The 18,383-nt window shown below is 51.8% G+C and overlaps 1 long non-coding RNA gene across 5 annotated transcripts; it reads left to right on the forward strand.

Annotated features, from left to right (window-relative positions):
- Positions 1 to 3,198: 3,198 nt before the first annotated feature.
- Positions 3,199 to 8,802, forward strand: LOC311203400. Of its 5 annotated transcripts, none has more exons than XR_014617964.1 (12): positions 3,199 to 3,216; positions 3,764 to 3,944; positions 4,337 to 4,611; positions 4,730 to 4,810; positions 6,121 to 6,179; positions 6,259 to 6,314; positions 6,393 to 6,456; positions 6,547 to 6,617; positions 6,794 to 6,895; positions 7,226 to 7,419; positions 7,514 to 7,602; positions 7,738 to 8,802. It is a non-coding gene; the product is annotated as an uncharacterized lncRNA (long non-coding RNA). The 5 variants fall into 5 exon arrangements; XR_014617965.1 differs by having other exon boundaries at positions 6,547 to 6,611; positions 7,490 to 7,652; XR_014617966.1 differs by having other exon boundaries at positions 6,547 to 6,611; positions 7,490 to 7,602.
- The last annotated feature ends 9,581 nt before the right edge of the window (positions 8,803 to 18,383 follow it).

The raw sequence follows: 18,383 nt of genomic DNA on the forward strand, positions 1-18,383 counted from the left end.
CTCTGTATCGGGCTTGCCTTGTGCCCTGTGCCTCTGTATCGGGCTTGCCTCGTGTCATGTTCATGGAATGTGGGTGCTGTAATGGACAGAGCGCCTCTGTATCGGGCTTGCCTTGCGCCCTGTGCCTCTGTATCGGGCTTGCCTTGCGCCCTGTGCCTCTGTATCGGGCTTGCCTCGTGTCATGTTCATGGAATGTGGGTGCTGTAATGGACAGAGCGCCTCTGTATCGGGCTTGCCTTGCGCCCTGTGCCTCTGTATCGGGCTTGCCTTGCGCCCTGTGCCTCTGTATCGGGCTTGCCTCGTGTCATGTTCATGGAATGTGGGTGCTGTAATGGACAGAGCGCCTCTGTATCGAGTTGCCTTGTGCCCTGTGCCTCTGTATCGGGCTTGCCTTGCGCCCTGTGCCTCTGTATCGGGCTTGCCTTGCGCCCTGTGCCTCTGTATCGGGCTTGCCTCGTGTCATGTTCATGGAATGTGGGTGCTGTAATGGACAGAGCGCCTCTGTATCGGGCTTGCCTTGCGCCCTGTGCCTCTGTATCGGGCTTGCCTCGTGTCATGTTCATGGAATGTGGGTGCTGTAATGGACAGAGCGCCTCTGTATCGGGCTTGCCTTGCGCCCTGTGCCTCTGTATCGGGCTTGCCTCGTGTCATGTTCATGGAATGTGGGTGCTGTAATGGACAGAGCGCCTCTGTATCGGGATTGCCTTGCGCCCTGTGCCTCTGTATCGGGCTTGCCTTGCATCCTGCGCCTCTGTATTGGGCTTCCCTCTTGTCACATGCATAGAATTTGGTGGTGTAATGGATAGAGCGCCTCTGTATTGGACTTGCCTTGTGTCATGTCCATGGAATTTAGGTGGTGTAATGTATAGGGCGCCGCTGTATCGGGCTTGCCTTGCGCCCTGCGCCGCTGTATCGGGCTTGCCTGGCGCACTGAGCCTCTGTATCGGGCTTGCCTCATGTCACATGCGTGGAATTTGGGTGGTGTAATGGATAGGGCGCCGCTGTATCGGGCTTGCCTCGTGTCACATGCGTGGAATTTGGGTGGTGTAATGGATAGGGCGCCGCTGTATCGGGCTTGCCTTGCGCCCAGCGCCTCTGTATCGGGCTTGCCTTGCGCCCAGCGTCTCTGTATCGGGCTTGCCTTGCCTTGCGCCCAGTGCCTCTGTATCGGGCTTGCCTTGCCTTGCGCCCAGTGCCTCTGTATTGGGCTTGCCTTGCGCCCAGCGCCTCTGTATCGGGCTTGCCTTGCCTTGCGCCCAGTGCCTCTGTATCGGGCTTGCCTTGCGCCCAGCGCCTCTGTATCGGGCTTGCCTTGCGCCCAGTGCCTCTGTATCGGGCTTGCCTTGCCTTGCGCCCAGTGCCTCTGTATCGGGCTTGCCTTGCCTTGCGCCCAGCGCCTCTGTATCGGGCTTGCCTTGTCACATGCATGGAATTTTTCTGTTGTAATGGATAGAGTGCCTCTGTATCGGGCTTGCCTTGCGCCCAGCGCCTCTGTATCGGGCTTGCCTTGTCACATGCATGGAATTTTTCTGTTGTAATGGATAGAGTGCCTCTGTATCGGGCTTGCCTTGCGCCCAGCGCCTCTGTATCGGGCTTGCCTTGTCACATGCATGGAATTTTTCTGTTGTAATGGATAGAGCGCCTCTGTATCGGGCTTGCCTTGCGCCCAGCGCCTCTGTATCGGGCTTGCCTTGTCACATGCATGGAATTTTTCTGTTGTAATGGATAGAGCGCCTCTGTATCGGGCTTGCCTTGCGCCCTGCGCCTCTGTATCGGGCTTGCCTTGTCACATGCATGGAATTTTGGTGGTGCAATGAATAGAGCGCCTCTGTATCGGGCTTGCCGAGCGCCTCTGTATCGGGCTTGCCGAGCGCCTCTGTATCGGGCTTGCCTTGCATCACGTGCTTTGGTGTTTGGGAGGTGTATTGGATGGAATGCTTCTATATTGGGCTTGTCTTGCTTGATGTGCCTCTGTATCTGTCTCACTTTGTGTGCCTGGGCCTTTACGTGATGTGGAGTACAGCATACTGTTCTTTGTCTCGGGAGAAATGATGAGTGTTATGGAAATCACCTGTACGAACTCGTTTTAATACACAGTGGGGACATGCTATGAATATATATAGGCATATGAGGTAACCCACTGAATGAGAATCATTGAACTGAATAGAACCAAGAAGAATTGCCACGTTAGTGTGTGCGTCTGCGGTTAAGCAATCCTCTCCCGTGCACCCAGCACTGAACCGTGTCAACTAGCAACAAACGGATTTCCCCCCCTGACATGAAGTCACTTTGGACTGATGGGACGCTGCAGCTCTTTGGTGGTAGGTATTCGAATCGTGCTCACTCTTGTGCTTGCGCTTTGCCTCAACCTCAAGCACTCTCTCTTGTCCACTCTTTTCTTTTCCCCCATTCTCTCGCATGCTGCTTGTAGGCCAAATGCAGTGACTGGAACCCTGACTCCGTTTTGAGTCTTAACTCTGTTCCTGAGGATTGCAAAGACCTGGTCACAACAGAGCACCTAATTGGATATCACTCAGGAGTTAAGCCCAGCCGCCTCCAGCCACCCAGAGCAATCTGAGGTCGGATGGAACGCATGGGGGTTTAACCTCTGCCAAAGCAGTCTATCTGGCTGTGCGTTGTGAGAGCTGTGTGCCTCTATCTATTTGCCTTTCACCATGTTCCTCTCTTTTGGGCTTGCCTTGTGCCATGTGCATGGATTTTAAGGTAGTGTAATGAATAGTGCGCCTCTGTCTCGGGCTTGCCGTGCACCATCTTGGAGTGATGGCTCATTGCAGTGGCTGCAGGTGGGATGGCTCTGATTTAGGAGTGAGTCAGCAGGTGTGGGCAGGCTGTTGGGGACTTAGTGTGACTAACCGTGTGTGTGAAGCTTTTGTTTCAGGCTTACTCAAGCCTTAGAAAAAAAAAATCCAGCCAGGGGATTTTTTTAATGTTTTTTACGCCCGGTCCTGCCTGGACTGTGAGTTGACTGTTGTAGCTGACCTTCACTGACGCAATGAGTTGGCATCGGGGTGAATGGCTTAAGTCACCCTGATCTCATCTTGCCTCATGGTGAACAGCAGCCCAAGCTCTGGAATTGTGCAGCAGTGGGATGGCATTGGGGAGACTTGCCGAAGAATCTGTTGGGCTTTTCAGACGGGCCGCCCTCCATGCATCCCAATCCAGGGACAGAGGCGTGGAGCCCAGTGCCATGAAAAGGTAGGTTGGCGGTATTTTGTGTTGGTTTTTCAAGGTCTTTGTAAGGCAACTCAATCCTACATAGTTAGCTGTTGATTTTTTGTCTTCTAGGTGCATAACATTTTACCAGCATTCATGACATTGCACAAGATACACTGTTGGGGTTTTATTTCACCAGCTTTGCTCTTGAAAAACTGTAAGCTGTTAGCACCAATTCTGTTACTAGGTCTAATGATAAGCTTATCCAGCTAGGGTTTGAGTAAGCTTCTTGCTTGCATATAGACTTTTACCATTTTCAAATAAACTAGTGGGTATCAAAGACAACTATCTTACAGGTTTCAGGGCTGTTTATGGCTTTTCCTCATTGTTCTGAGAGAACCATGATCCTTCTAGAACCAGTACAGGTTGCAGCAGGTCCTTTGTTGACTATAAGTATTAGGACTTTTTCTCTTATGGCATGTTACAGGCTCTAGACTTTGGCAGAAGGTGTTGTATGCAATACCTGAAGCATGGCTCCATTAAGCGGATCCTGTTAGTGAAGGTCTAACATTTTTCTTACATTTTACAGGTGGCACACGAGGGTTGCATCCTGGTTAGCAGACCTCCAGTGTGCATCTCCATTCCTCTCAAGAATGGATTTGGGATCCCTGGACTTTTTAATGCTGAGTCAAGGGAGCAGGAGAAAAGGGCAAGATGGGAGTGACGGAGGAAAAGGTGTCTAAGGCGACAATAGGAGGAACCTGTTATTGGTCAGTGCGATTCTAGTGTGTGCTGGGCAGTTCCAGGCTGCCTCTGTGTTTATGTGTGTTGTATGCCATGTTTTCTTGTCTCTTACTCCTCCTCCAGGTGTAAACGTTCTCTTTTTTGCTTGCAGCGGCCCAGGGTACCTCTTGAGTCCCTAGAGACTAAGCTCCAATACCTGCGCTCACATGTCACCGTAGTGCCAATCGGGGTTTTCTTTGACCATATAGCAAGCTTGCGGCATGGTTCATTCTCATGTCCTGGAAGCTTTTGGTCATTCTTCTCTTGCTGTGCTATTGTGTTAATGGTGGTTTGTAGAGTCTCGACAGCGTTCCTAAACAGAAGCTGGAGCGGTTGGCATCAGGGTGACTCAAAAAATGGAATACTGTTTTTTTTTCAGACAGGGACTGGAGATGACGCATATCCATCTGGCAAGAGAGGACTCGAGCAGAATGACGAAGAAGGTGGGATAGCCAGAGGTGTTGGTGGTCTGGCTATTTCAAGACTGGCATGCATGTCTGTCTTCCTCTCCTGAAGCTGCAAAGCAAGGAGGAAAGAGGGATAATTCCAGGGGAGACGGCCAGATGAGTTACAAGCGTAACAGTAATTTTGCATCTCAGCGCAGTAGGAAACACAAGCGATGGCAGCAAGCACATCCGTCTCTGGAACGAGCAGGTGAGCGGAACACCACATTTCTTTTGAGAAGGTGATGGGGAGTTGAGGTTGGGGTTGAGGTGTGTGGTGCTGACTGCCTGCACAGTTTTGATTAGCTTTTTGTTTATCTTTATTATAGATGCTGAAGAATAAGGTGGCAACTGTCAGCATGTCCCAGTCAGCCCACACAGGGGATCACATATGTTTCCTTCCAGGACAGGTGCGGTTCCTCACTCACCTGAGAGCTAAGCGGAGGGACTGGGGAGGGAGCGGGAGAAGAGAAGGGTGGGGTGAAGGTGGTGGTATCAGCAGGGCTGTTTGCCCACAAAAGTCAGCATAGGGAAAGGAGTGGTCTGTTTTGGGAGTGGTCCCCTCCAGGCTGGCAAAGGGGGAGCAGGTTACTTGTCTGCATGTTGCTAGCGTGTGCCGGGCAGGGCAGTTCCCACCTCCATCTGTGTATACATTTGTCATGTGTCACGTTTTCTGTGTCTTAGCCCTTCTTTGTTTTCTGTGTCTTAGCATCCTCTTTGCGCTCAGGGGAGCACAGCCCACCATTTGGGTGCCACCTCTAGGATCTCAAATGCCTGTGCTTGCTCATCAGCAGGGTGCCAATCAGGCTGTTTTTTGCTTGCTTAGCAGGCTCACGGCACACTTTGTCCTCGCATCTCAGAATTTTCTGATCAGCCCTTTCTTGCAGTGTCATCATGGAGTCTGTTGGGAGATATGCTCTTTAGTCATCCATTTTCACAGACTGAGACTTCTTCCCCACATCCATCCATCATTAGGTCTTGCAGTCTGGGTTCTCGCACATCCATCATCTGTTTGACAGTAACTCCTTCCACCGACCTGTTCTGGCCCACTCTTTTCTGGGGTTGCCGTAGAGCTTCTGTGCTGTAGGTAGCATCAATCTATGGCATCTCCAGTCTGGGAGCCCTTCTCCTCACTGAGAGATTTCTTGGACCTTGGTGTCGTGTTGTCTGCAGTGGTCTGTGTGGCTTTGTTCTATGTACATGTTTACTGTGGAGCTGCTCTGCCTGAGGCCATAGAGTTGGGGTGAGTTGGTGTAGCGATAAGAGCGCAGGGTCAGCACATAGGTACACCGAGGCGGCCTCATCAACGGCAGTATGGTTGTTGGGATCTCTGCCCAGAGAGTCCTTCCCATTGCGATCCCAGGTAACGATCAGTGCTCTCTGGGAGGAGCCCTTTAGCATTGGGAAAAGCAGATGGCAATTTGCAGGGTTGAAGGTGCATCTGCCTTGTGTAGATCCAGGCCTGGAGGTTGGTGTCCCTGCCTGTGGCAGGGGGGTTGGAGCTCTATGATCCTTGGGGTCCCTTCCAACCCAGACCATTCTATGATTCTATGATCTGCGTAGGGCTCCGAGTCACGCCTGCTTTCTTCCATTCTTGTTTTCAAGGAAGTCTATAGTTAGACTGTCGTTGATATTCCTGAACGGAAGCGAGAGTTCAGGCAGCGTGTGGCTGTCGTTTGGCACCACGATGAGTCGCTAATAAATATTTGGGTTTTTTCAGATGGGGCCTCACACGATGCGTGCTAATCCAGGGATGGAAGTCTCGAGCAGAGTGCCACGGTACAGCGGGTCTTTGGATCGAGGCGGTCAGCGGTTCTGGGGGTACTTCAAGATTTAAGTGTGTCTGTATTTGTTTCAGAAGGCAGAAAGCGAGGTGGAAAGCCCGATGCCGTTGTGGGGGGTGACGGCGGCCAGGTGAGTTGTTCTTAGGGGTCGGGAGTAGTGGTCGCTTTGCAGAGAAAGCTATAGGTGTCCCTGTTTTCTGTTTCATAGGCCAGGCACCGGCCTCGGCATGGCCGGCCGTGAACCACCGAGGCCAGGCAAACGGTCTGTTGAGGTAAGGAAATGCAAGATGGTAAAGCGTTTTGGGCAGTCTGTGATTTCAGACAGTCTTTCCGTGCATGGCTTTAGCTTTATCTTTTTGCAGGCAGCTTCGGTGGGGTGCGGTCACGCGTCGAAGCGCCGTCGTGGGAATGATGATTCGTCACGAGCGTAAGAGTAAATTGGCATCTCCCGGGTGCCACAACCGATGGCAGCTAGCTCGTCTCTTTGAACTGAGCGAGTGACCTGAATGGCTCGTCCCTTTTGAGAGGGGTAGAGTTTAGAGCTCGGGGTTGATGCGTGTGATGCTGACCAATGGTGCTCTTTTGGGTTTTTGCTTGTCTTTATCCTAGAGGCTGAAGAATAACGTGGTAACTGCAGGAACGTCCCATTTGGCCTACGGAGGGATTCGCTGTGTTCCTTGAGGATGGATATAGATCCCCAGCAGTCTGAGAGTTAAGCTGTGGGCTGGGGAGGGAGCAGGAGGAGAAGGGGAGAAGGGTGGGGCAAAGGTGGTGGCAAGGTCGCTTGCCCATGAAAGCTGCTGTAGGGGAATGGGCTGGCCATGAGCGGTCCGGTCCCCTTTGGGCAGGCAGGTTACTCACCAGCATGACATTAGGGTGTGCTGGGCAGGGCAGGTCTCTAGCTCATGTCTGTGTGTTTCTTGTGTGGCGTCTTCTGTGTCCTAGTCCTTCTCCGGCTGTCGGCATCCTTGTGCTCAGAGGGGCATGACGTGCCCCTTGGGTGCAGTCTGTTGGGTCTCAAATGCCCACTCTTGCTCACAGGCATGGCGCCCATTGGACTCTTCTTCACTCGTTTAGCAAGCTCGCGGTGTGGTTCCTCATCGCATCTCAGAAGATTCCGGTCAGTCTTGTCTTCCAGCACAATTGCCGGCTCTGTCGGTAGCCATGCTCTCCAGCCATCTATTTTCCTGGACTGAAACTTCTTCTCCGCATCCTTCCATTGTTTGGTCTCGAAGGTGGGCTTCTCACCCGGGCAGAGATTTTGGGAAAGACTGTAGCATCTTTCCGCATAGACAGCTTCCACAGAGTTATTTCCATTGTGTTTGGCAGGTTCCTGAAGCAGTCTTCCAGCCTTCCTGGAGCAGCGGTTTGCATGGCAGTTGAGGATGACCTCATCGCACGTGCTTTCCATCCTATACGTGAGGCTCAATCTCCGGGGCTCGGTTTTTCCAGGTTTTGGGTTATTTAGGTATAGATGACTGACCACCGGCCTCACTGAGGCATCGGTTATCATCCAGTGTGTGTCTCTTTGACCACTCGCTTGGGTTTTTCAGATGTGACAGATGAGCCCCGAGCTGAAGGCCTAAGGAAGAGGCGGAGCACCAGACAGAGGCTGGCTGGCATCTGACATCAGAAGCTCAGAGCAACCACGAGCACTTGCGACTCGCCTGTGCATTTATGGTTTTACTCCACGCAAATCCACGGGCCGAGCGGGATCTCTGCACATGAGCCGACATTGGCGACGTGTGTGACTGCTGCATTGACGCAGTGGTCTTAGAGGCATCCCACTAGAAATGTAGGTCAAATTATACGGTGTTGTGTTAGCATTACAGGTGATGGGCAGGCCTCTGCACAGCGGAGCAAAGGATGATCTGGCTTTGAACAGCGGAGGTAGAGGCAGGAGAGAAAATACCTCCCCAGCAGAGGTCGCCACGAGCCAGTTGTGTGCAAATGGTGACGTTCCGCAGCTAGGGAGGGGGAGCATCCCAGTTCAACCATGTGCACTGTTACATCACGGGATGTAGCCTTGTGCCACCCAGCTCTATTGGGCTTGGGACTTGGGCTCTGTAATGTGGCACTTTAATGTATAGCAGGCCACTATCTTGGGGTGGTATCCTGTGCGAGATGTCTCTGTTTGGGGGTGGCATAACAAATAGCGTGCCTCTGCATTACGCTTACCTTGTGCCATGTGCCTTTATCGTGCTCAGTGTGCACCATCTGTCTCTGTATTGGGGCACTGTACGGGATAGCGTGGTGTAATAAATAGTGTGATCGTGGCTTGGGCTCTAGTCCCTTTTTTCCAGGTACTACATTGTGCTTCACAGCACAGCAGTCACTCTTTCAGCTAATTTTCCTGGAATGTTTTCAAGCTAGACAGCAGTTAGTGTGTCAGAGGGAGCAAAGTGGTTCTGTAGGCTTTGGGTTTTGCAGTGTGAGTCTAGTGTTACAGAGAGCAGCACAATCTGTGTGCAGGGGGGAGTGCTGTCGCCTGTAAGCAGCAATTTGTTTATAATGACCTTTGAATATATTGGAGTCCGAACAGAACGTCCTCACTATGAACTTTACAAATAAAGAAATGAAACAACACGGAGCTGTAATAAAGGGTTTTTGGTCTCTGGTGTGAGTTCTTTTTGTGCAGTAGCTGGTTCACTTGTTCTTTCCCTCTTTCTGCCTGCCTCCCCCTCCTCTTTGCCTCCCTCCCCCACTGCCCTTTGGTCTTGCCCCCCCTTCCTCCTCCCCACCCCCTTCCTCCTCCCCCCCCTCTCCCCCCCCTCTCCCCCCCCTCTCCCCCCCCTCTCCCCCCCCTCTCCCCCCCCTCTCCCCCCCCTCTCCCCCCCCTCTCCCCCCCCTCTCCCCCCCCTCTCCCCCCCCTCTCCCCCCCCTCTCCCCCCCCCTCCCCCCCCTCTCCCCCCCCTCTCCCCCCCCTCCTCCGCCTCCCCCACTCTTCCCCACTCTCCCCCCACTCTCCCCCCACTCTACCCCCCGCCCCCCCTCCCCCCAAGGCATCCCTTGTTTCTGTGGGTTGATAATCAAACTTTCATTCCAAATATTGGTTTTTCTAGATTTCATTTATTCAGTATTGTATTTCTAGGGGGTTGTAAGATGACCCTATACGGTTATCTACTGATCGTTGGTTCTAACTGTGTGGCATTTTACTGACATTCCTGACTGTACAGAAGATAGAACCTCACGTTACCGGCGAAACGCCACAGAGTTTTCCCCTCTATGATCGGAAGTCCTCCGGCGGCCATTTTAGCGGCGAAGCGCCACCGCGGTTTCCCCTGTCTGATCGGAAGTCCTCCGGCGGCCATTTTAGCGGCGAAGCGCCACAGAGGTTTCCCCTCTATGATCGTAAGTCCTCCGGCGGCCATTTTAGCGGCGAAACGCCACAGAGGTTTCCCCTCTATGATCGTAAGTCCTCCGGCGGCCATTTTACCGCCCAAACGCCACAGAGGTTTCCCCTCTATGATCGTAAGTCCTCCGGCGGCCATTTTATCGCCCAAACGCCACAGCGGTTTCCCCTCTATGATCGTAAGTCCTCCGGCGGCCATTTAACTACCAAGATACCAGATTTTGATTTTGTGTTTGTGAGTTTATGGTCGGAAGTTCTCCAGGGACTATTTTACCTTTGAAAGACCATAAAGATTAAAATTTGGAGCATGAAGTACCCCAATGAAATGCAACGGTCCCTGAATGCTGCCTGGATACTGTGACCGTGTGATTAGTTCGGGGGCATTTTGGTCTGGGACATAATTTTGTTTTGGCTGGTCTGTCACCGACACCAGCTCTGCTGGCCACCCCCCCTCCCTGGAAGCAACAGTTGACATGGGCAAGCACTTTGAGCCAAAGAAAAGGGTCTTTTTTTCTTTTTCCATCTCTCTCTGGTCCCCTCTCTCTGTCACGTAGGGCCCTCAGCCTCTATGTTTGCATTTTCCCTTGTAGCCCGTAGTCCCCCCTCTAATCTGTAGCCCACTGCTAGATTTTTCTTTTCCCCTCTCAGTTTGCCAGGCTCCCTTTCTTTTTTTTTTTTTTTTTTGTTCCTCTCTGCTGTATTGCCTGTCCCTTCTTTACTTTCTCCTTCCTGCTCTGCCCTTCTCTGAGTCCCTGTCAACCACCACTGTTTTAACTTTCTCTCTCTGTCCATCTCTCTCTCTCATTTCTAATTCCTCCCTTGCTCCGTGGAAGCCCATCAGGACACATTTTCCTCTTACTCTCCAGTACAACTCCCTCTCTCCACCTTTTGATTCCTCTGTCTTTGCCCTGTTGCCTATGGCTGTTTTGTTTTATCCATCTCTCTCCTTCTGTGTTGCTCAAGATCCTGTTTTTATTATTAACTCACAGAATTGTTAGGGTTGGAAAAGACCTTTAAAATTATTATCAGGTCCAAATGTGAGCCTAGCACGGCCGAGTCCACCCAGTACCTCTATTACCTGCAGCCCATACCTTCTGACATACTCTTTCTCCATCTCTCTGACTAGTTCCCAGACCCTCTTCCTCCCTCTCCCCTGCCTTGCCCTTAATAGCTGTTGCCTGAGCATTCATGCATTACTCTTATTCGTATTCATTGCACACACACTTGGGTGCACTTCCTCCTCTTTCAGGCTTGACCTTAGGTTTTGCACAGCAGAGTCTCAGGCATAATGAACTTACTTGACAGGTGCAGCAGCAGGACCAGCCCAGGCTAGGTGCCTCCAGAGAGACCTGGAACCAAGTTTTATGCTTTTCTTTTTGATCCTCTTCCCCCATTTTACTAGAGAGGAGCAAGCCAGCAAGTGGCTGTGTGGTTCTTTTAACTCCATACCAGGTTTACTTCCTCTCTTGATAGCAATGTTCTGCTTTCCTTCTCCCTGTCCCACAACTCTTTTCTATGTCCCTCTATCCTTCCTCGTGCTTTTGATTTTTCTTTCTCTGTCTCCTGCTGCATTTGGGCACCGAACCTTGTAGCCAGCTTGCTGCTGGGATTTGTTATGTGCACAAATGAGTAAAGTTTTTGTGTCGCCTCTGGATGAGTTTGTAGCCACTGGATGCAGAACCCATGGCTGTGGCCAGGTGCAGAGGAGGGGGTGATGTGCTGTGGGACTGCAGCTGGGGCAGCCCCAGGTGTGGCCAATGAGGCTGAGGGTGGGGCCAACCCTGCTCCATAAAGGGGCTCCAGCTCTAAAGGGGGTTATTTGAGCATGTCTGTCTGCAGGGGCTGACAAGGGGGAACTGGCTGAAGAGAAGATCAAAAAAAAAGGGGGGGGACGGGGCAGGGGGAGTGGTTGTTGTCTTGCAGGTATGCAGCTGCCTCTGGGAAAGGACGGCCGGTCCCCACAGTGAGGAAGAATCTCCTGAAGCTGCCTACAAGATAGTAGACTGGCACGTGATGCTAGGAGCTCAGTGCCTCTGTTGACTACGTACTAAGCTGCTGTGTAGTGAGGAAGCTTTGTAAATCAGGACAATCAAGACATCAGACCAGGTAAGGGTCTGGCGGGCATGGCTATGGAGGAGGAAGGGGCGGAGGTGCAGAGAAGCATCAAGGTGGTGAAGGTCTCTTGTTAGTGTTAGAAGCTGGTAGGGAGTTGCTCTTTCTGCTGCCGTGCAGATCTCTACCTGCCTCCTGCTCATTCCTTTTTCTTTTTTTCCCTGAAATGGAGAAAGGAGACTGAGGAGGGAGACCTCCTCATATTCTATGGCTTCCTTATGGGGGGAGGCGCTGATTTCTCTTTGGTGACTAGTGACTGAACCTGAGGGAATGTTGTGAAGCTGCAACAGGGGGTGTTTAGGTTGGATATTAGGAAGAGGCTCTTTACTCATAGGACGGTCAGGCATTGGAACAGGCTTTTCAGGGAAGTGGTCACAGCACCACACTCGACTGAGGTCAAGTGTCTGGATGATGCACTGACTCAGATGCTCTGACTTGGCTGGTCCTGTGTGGAGCAAGGAGTTGGACTTGATGATCCTTATGGGTCCCTTCCAACTCAGGATATTCTATGATCATCTGCTTCTTTCTTGCTCTTTCTGCCAGCCCAACTACCTTTCCAGTTCCCCAAATCTTAAACATTAATCTCTTGCCACATCTGTCTGTGCCACTTTGCCTGATAGTCAGTCTTTCATTCCAAATATGGGTTTTTAAAAAAGTTTTATTTATTTTGTATTGTATTTTTAGGGGGTTGTAAGATGACCCTATACAACTATCTATTGTTCTTTGGTTCTAAGTGTGTGGCATTTTACTGACTTTCCTGACAGTAGAGAACATAGAACCTCACCTTTTATTAACTAACTTTGCTCTGTAATGTTTAAGTCCTGAGCATCGCTTCTCCTAGCAGGCACAATGATGAGATTATCTAGCTGGGGTTAGGATGAGCCTTTTATCTGCCTACAGAGCCTTAGCCTTTCCCAACAAAATAATGGGGACCAAATACGTAGCATTTTCCCGGTTCCCGGTCAGCTCACGACATTCCTAACAGTTCCCAGAGCACTGTGGTTTTCTTTCTAGCTCATTTGGGGGTCACAGCAGGCCCCTCATGGACTATAAGCATTAGCCCTTTATTAAGGCAGAGTAGAGAATGTTTTTAGCAAGAATCCTTTTCTCCATTCAGCATTGTTTCTCTGATAAACAACTTGGGTCCCAAGAGCCACACCTGCTCCTCCAGCTGCTTTTAATCCCTCTGCAGGCAGCATCATCCCCTTTCCCAGGCCACTGTGGGAAGGGCAGTGGGTGGAGCCTGGGGTATATAAGGCACCTGCCTTGCCTTTGGCAGCTCATTCTACTCTCTGTCTCCTGTCAGTGTGTTCTGGTTTTCATTCTGCAGCTGAAGCATTGGAGTTGCTGCTGTTGTCTTGGTTCGTGCATTCAAGGTAAGTGTTTTACAACTAGCTAAGCGTGGCCAGTGTCTACCTAGTCAAATGTACTTATTTATGAAGCTTGACTTGCGTTTAGTTTGTGTCTTTTGTGTTGTCTTTGCCAGGGCAACTCAATCCTATTGGGTTAGCTGTCAGTCTTTTGCTTCTGGGTGCACAGCATTTTACCGGCGTTCCTGACTTTGCACAAGATGGACTGTTGGGGCTTTATTTCCCCAGCTTTGCTCTTTAAACTGTAAGCCGTTAGCACCACTTCTGTTACTAGGTCTGATGATAAGCTTATCCGGCTAGGGCTTGAGTAAGCTTCTTGCTTGCGTATAGGCTTTTAGCATTTCCTAATAAAGTCATGGGTATCAAAGGCAACTCTCTTCCAGGTTACGGGACAGTTTATGGCTTTTCCTCATTGTTCTCAGAACTGTGATCCTTTTAGAACCAGTGCAGTTTGCAGCAGGTCCTTTGTTGACTATAAGTATTGGGACTGGATTTCTCCTACGGCATGTTACTGGCTTTAGACTTTGGTGGAAGGCGTTGTACGCAATACCCGAAGCGTGGCTCCATTGAGCAGATCCCGTCAGTGAAGGTCTAACTGCTGTTTCTTACGTTTTACAGGTGGCACCTGAGGGTCGCCTCCAGTGTGCATCTCCATCTCTCTCAAGAATGGATTTGGGATCCCTGGACTTTTCAATGCTAAGTCAAGGGAGTAGGAGAAAAGGGCAAGATGGGGAGCGGCAGTGGAGAGGGTGCCTGCATTGCGGGGGAGTTATAGGCATCCCTTGTTTATTTTATAGCCCTGGCACGAACCTCGGCGCGGGCACCTGTAAATGGCGGAGGCTGCGAGTGATCGGTCCGGTAAGGGAATGGGAGACGGGAACAGGTTTTGGGCAGTCTCTTGGTATGTGGCCTTCTGCTTTGTTTCCTGCGGGCCCCATAGAGAGCATCGTTGGGACATAGCCACGTGTCTGAGCGCGCTGAGAAGGTGAAGCGATTGTCGTCTGTGTTGGTGTCTAACACCAAAGCATCACATGGCAGGTAGATGGAGCGTTTGGCTCTGATTTTGCAGATGCTGCGCAGTCACCTTGCACCGTGTGCCTCTGTATTGGGGTGGTCTAAGGGATAGTGTTCCTCTGTATTGCGCTTGCCTTGCGCCATGTGCCTCTGTATTGGGGTGGTATAATGCATAGTGTGTCTTTATTGTGTTCACCGTGCGCCGTATGCCTCTGTATTACGCTTGTCGTGCGCCGTATGCCTCTGTATTACGCTTGTCGTGCGCCGTGTGAGACGGGGGTTCCTAAATGGAAGCGAGAGGTCTGGAATGGTGCAGTAATGAGTTGGCATCGGGGGACTTGCTTAGTAGACACTTGTGTTTTTCAGACGGGGCCAGAGGCGATGCATACCAGTGCAGCAATAGAGGAGTCAAGGGGAAGACCCCAAGCAGGTAGGTCGGCCAGGGGCATTAGCGTGATGAAATGATCAGCGGCTCTGTGCCACCTTTAAGATTCGTGTGTGTGTGTGTCTGTTTCTCTTTTGAAGGTGTGAAGCGAGGAGGAGAGCGGGCCGTTTCCAGGAAAGGCGTCTCGGGCCAGGCGAGCCATTCCTAGTGGGCCAGTGTTGTGTTGCAGGTGAGTGTTACAGGCATCCCTTGTTTGTGTGTTTATAGGCCAGGCCTGAGCGTCTGCACAGCTACCAGTAAATGGCATGGGCCAGGTGAGCGATTTGTTAAGGTATGGTAATGGAAGGTGGGAACCTGTTTCTTTTTCAGGCCCCGGAGGCGGTGGTGGGACATGGCCATGGCACACAGAGAAGGTGAGGCGGCCGTTACCTGTGGTGGTAACCATGGCCCCTCGTGGACTGTAAGCATTAGCCCTTTATTTCACAGGCCTGTAGCGGAGCCCAGAGTTCAGTAGAAGACCAAACATAGCACTTGCCTGCAAAAGATATGAGGTATGCCCCGCAATTGCGGCTTCTGGGGAGCTGTGCCAACTGGGCAGCGGGGAGCAAGGGAGATAAATAATGAGGGAACTGGAGCCTGGGAGGGAGGGAGGCTTCCTGCGGAGACCTGAGGAATCGGTAAACTGTCGGTCTGCATCCGCGTGACTCGCTCAATGCTCTTTGCAGATGCAGCGGGATGAGCGGAGCGCCCTAAGAAAGCAGGTCAGCGTATGTTACGCATGGTAAGATGCCACCGCTGGCTGTCTGACTAGCTTATCCGTTCGGGTGTGTAATTTTTTGTCCTAAGTCTCAAACTGCCAAGCGAAGCCAGATGTCAGCACCGGCGGTGACCTCGGCCAGGTGAGCTGAGAGTAGCTGGCTAAAGCAGCGATCGCTTTTTCAGGGGTGACTGTGTCTGTGAAGTTCTAACTGTCTCTTTTTGCTTTACAGGAGCTACCCGAGGCTTGACACAGCAAAGCGTCCCAGTAAGCAGACATGCAGTAGACGTTTTACCCTGTCAAGAAAGGATTTTGGATCTCCGGACTCCTCAAAGCTAAGTAGAAGGAACTGGATAAGAGGGCAAAAATGGGAGGGGTGCGTAGGAGGCTGGGTAAGGCTGCATGGGGAGGAGCGGGTCAATTGTCAGCACAATGCCAGGGTGTGCCGGGCAGGGCAGCTCCAGCCCGTGTCTGTCTGTCCGCTTGTTGTTTGGTGTGTCTTCTGTGTCTTAGTCCCTCTCTGGGTGTCAGCATCCTCTTTGTGCTCAAAGGGGCACAGCGTGCCTCTCGGGCATAGTCTCTAGGGTCTGGGATGCCCACGCTCGCTCATCAGCATAGCGCCCACGGGGCTCTTCTTGATTTGCCTGGCAAGGTCACGGCACGGTTTGCCCTTGCGTCTTGAAAGTTTCCGGTCGGTCCTCTCTTAGGGCATCATTGCAGGCTCTGTCGGGAGCTCTGTTCTCCGGTCACCTATTTTCACATCCCGAGGCTTTTTCCTTGCATCTTTCCATCGCTAGGTCTTGAAGGCGGTCTTCTTGAGCATCCGTCATCACAATTTCGAATGGCTCGTTGGAAGGACTTACTGTCCAGTCCCCCCTCTTCTGGGGTTGCCATAGAGCGTCCTCCCGTCCGCTCTCAGTGGCGTAGTTTGACAGTTGCCTGTGCAGGAGCCCTTCTTGCTGACAGTCTTTGGCCATCTTGGAGTCGCATCGTCCACAGGGTTCTGTGTTGCGTCTTTCTGTGCGTGTTTGGCTGGGAGCTGCTCTGCCCGGGGCTGTGGAGTCGGGGTGACATGGCACAGCAGTAAGAGTCCAGGGTTAGCGTGCAGGATTCTGCCCGGGAGGCCTTGGTAAAGGCGGTACCGTCAGCAGGGTGTGCAGACCATCCTTTCCGTCCCGTTCCTGGGAGACGATGGGAGCTGCCTGGGTGGGGCCCTTCAGCGTTGGAAGAAGCAGATGGGATTTTGCAGGGGTGTAAGGCTGTGGGGCTCAGAGGTATGCCGGCTGGGGTTTTTTCTGTTTGTGTTTTAATGGCTGCTTGCAGTTAGGCTCCAGATAGGGTTCCTAAAAGGAAGGGAGAGGTCTGGAATGGTGCAGCAATGAGTTGGCATCATGGAGACTTGCTTAATAAATTGTTGGGTTTTTCAGACGGGGCCAGAGGCGATGCATACCGATGCAGCGACAGAGGAGTCGAGGGGAAGACCCCAAGGAGGGAAGTCGGCTAGTGGTGTCTGCGTGATGAAATGGTGCGCAGCTCTGTGCCACCTTTAAGATTTGTGTGTGTGGCAGTTGCCCTTCTGAAGATGCAAAGCGAGGAGGAAAGAGGGCCATTTCCAGGGAAGGCGACTCGGGCCAGGCGTGCATTTCCCAGCGGGCCAGTGTTGTGTTGCAGGTGAGGGTCGCAGGCATCCCTTGCCTGTGGGTTGCAGGCGTCCCTTGCCTGTGGGGTTTTTAAAAAATTTTACTTATTTAGTCTTGTATTTTTATGGGGTTGTAAGATGACCCTATACGGTTATCTACTGATCGTTGGTTCTAACTGTGTGGCATTTTACTGACATTCCTGACTGTACAGAAGATAGAACCTCACGTTACCGGCGAAACGCCACAGAGTTTTCCCCTCTATGATCGGAAGTCCTCCGGCGGCCATTTTAGCGGCGAAGCGCCACCGCGGTTTCCCCTCTATGATCGTGAGTCCTCCGGCGGCCATTTTAGCGGCGAAGCGCCACCGCGGTTTCCCCTCTAAGATCGTGAGTCCTCCGGCGGCCATTTTAGCGGCGAAGCGCCACCGCGGTTTCCCCTCTATGATCGTGAGTCCTCCGGCGGCCATTTTAGCGGCGAAGCGCCACCGCGGTTTCCCCTCTATGATCGTGAGTCCTCCGGCGGCCATTTTAGCGGCGAAGCGCCACCGCGGTTTCCCCTCTATGATCGGGAGTCCTCCGGCGGCCATTTTAGCGGCGAAGCGCCACCGCGGTTTCCCCTCTAAGATCGTGAGTCCTCCGGCGGCCATTTTAGCGCCCGAACACCGCGGTGAGTTTCATCTCTGGCCGAAAGGACTCCGGAGGTCGTTTAACTACCAAGGTACCAGATTTTGATTTTGTGTTTGTGTGTTTATGGTCGGAAGTTCTCCAGGGACTATTTTACCTTTGAAATACCATAAAGATTAAAATTTGGAGCATGAAGTACCCCAATGAAATGCAACGGTCCCTGAATGCTGCCTGGATACTGTGACCGTGTGATTAGTTCGGGGGCATTTTGGTCTGGGACATAATTTTGTTTTGGCTGGTCTGTCACCGACACCAGCTCTGCTGGCCACCCCCCTCCCTGGAAGCAACAGTTGACATGGGCAAGCATTTTGAGCCCAAGAAAAGGGTCTTTTTTTCTTTATCCATCTCTCTCTGGTCCCCTCTCTCTGTCACATAGGGCCCTCAGCCACTATTTTTGCATTTTCCCTTGTAGCCCGTTGGTATTTTTGCCATCTTTGGCTCTGTCTGGCTCAGTGTTCCTGTTGTTTGAGAGCGTAACACCCCATTGTGAGTCAATTTCTTTGTCTCTCTTGATCCTGTTCTCTGCCCCTCATTTTTAATTCTTTCCTCTCTGTCCCGTCACTATTTTCCCCTTTCTATGTCGCACCCCTTGTCTTGTTCCCTGTCCCTGTTTTTCCAAAGCCTCCCCGCTCTAATCTGTAGCCCACTGCTAGATTTTTCTTTTCCCCTCTCAGTTTGCCAGGCTCCCTTTCTTTTTTTTTTTTTCTTTGTTCCTCTCTGCTGTATTGCCTGTCCCTTGTTTTCTTTCTCCTTCCTGCTCTGCCCTTCTCTGAGTCCCTGTCAACCACCACTGTTTTAACTTTCTCTCTCTGTCCATCTCTCTCTCTCATTTCTAATTCCTCCCTTGCTCCGTGGAAGCCCATCAGGACACATTTTCCTCTTACTC

Source organism: Gallinula chloropus (genome assembly GCF_964237585.1).
Source record: "Gallinula chloropus genome assembly, chromosome: Z".
Classification (NCBI taxonomy): Eukaryota; Metazoa; Chordata; class Aves; order Gruiformes; family Rallidae; genus Gallinula; species Gallinula chloropus.